Source organism: Arachis duranensis, chromosome 4, assembly GCF_000817695.3.
Source record: "Arachis duranensis cultivar V14167 chromosome 4, aradu.V14167.gnm2.J7QH, whole genome shotgun sequence".
NCBI classification, from domain to species: domain Eukaryota; kingdom Viridiplantae; phylum Streptophyta; class Magnoliopsida; order Fabales; family Fabaceae; genus Arachis; species Arachis duranensis.
In genome coordinates this window covers 94,776,394-94,777,343 of record NC_029775.3, presented here as the reverse complement: position 1 = coordinate 94,777,343, position 950 = coordinate 94,776,394, and positions in this window count along the sequence as shown.

The window sequence follows — 950 nt, the reverse complement described above, 5'->3', positions numbered from 1 at the left end:
GAGAAAACGGAATCTCGATCACCTTTATTAGCGGAGAAAAATCCAATTTTAGTATATTAAGTAGATTTTGATGTATGTGTATGGATTTAATCAATTTATACATAAAAGGCATTTGCATAAAGTTTGCCTCTACTTTTATCTTCTAACCAAACATGTCCTAAGAAGAATCCTCACCATTACTCCATTAGGACTGAACTCACCAGGAGAATCCCAAGCAAACCAAGATTAACAATTTCACTTAATAGTTTTACGTTCCCCAATCTTTGAATTAATACTTATTTCTACGACTACCAGTCTACAGGAGGTATCTATTACCTTTGCTCCATAAATATTGTTAGGTATTAGAAATATGACGATGTTAGAAGAAAGCAATTGAACAACTAAGTACCTATTTCTACATTAGTTTTCCTATTATCCTCCCATACTCCCCGTGCCCCAGCTACACCTGTCTTGATTTTGGACAAATTAAACTAATCCTCCCTTACCGTTTTTTCTCATTTACTCTTATTTAACAAGGCAGCGTTTGAATGTTGTTCATGTCTCAACACATTTTTTGTTTGGTTCCGTAAGATACAAATATTTAATGAAGACAGATGAATATAAATATGCAAAATTTGTAGACCACCTTAGCTAAGACAGTACGATAGACAAAAAAACAGTTTTTTTTTTCTCGTCCTTCAATAATTTTTAAATTTGAATTTTAATCTTAACCCTGATAATTCTTTTTCCTCTCTCTCCCTCCCCCTCCACTCCTCCATCTTCCTCTACCAACTACCCTCTCACCTCCATCACTGTTCCCTCCGCCATCACGGTTGCTGCCACTTGTCCAGATCTGTTGCCCATTAACGTTGACACAGTAACGCCATCACCTACTCGCCTTTCTCCATTTGGCAACCGCCTTCGCCTTCCTTCCGTCATAGCGTCGTCGCCTTCCATGGTCTACTGCTGCC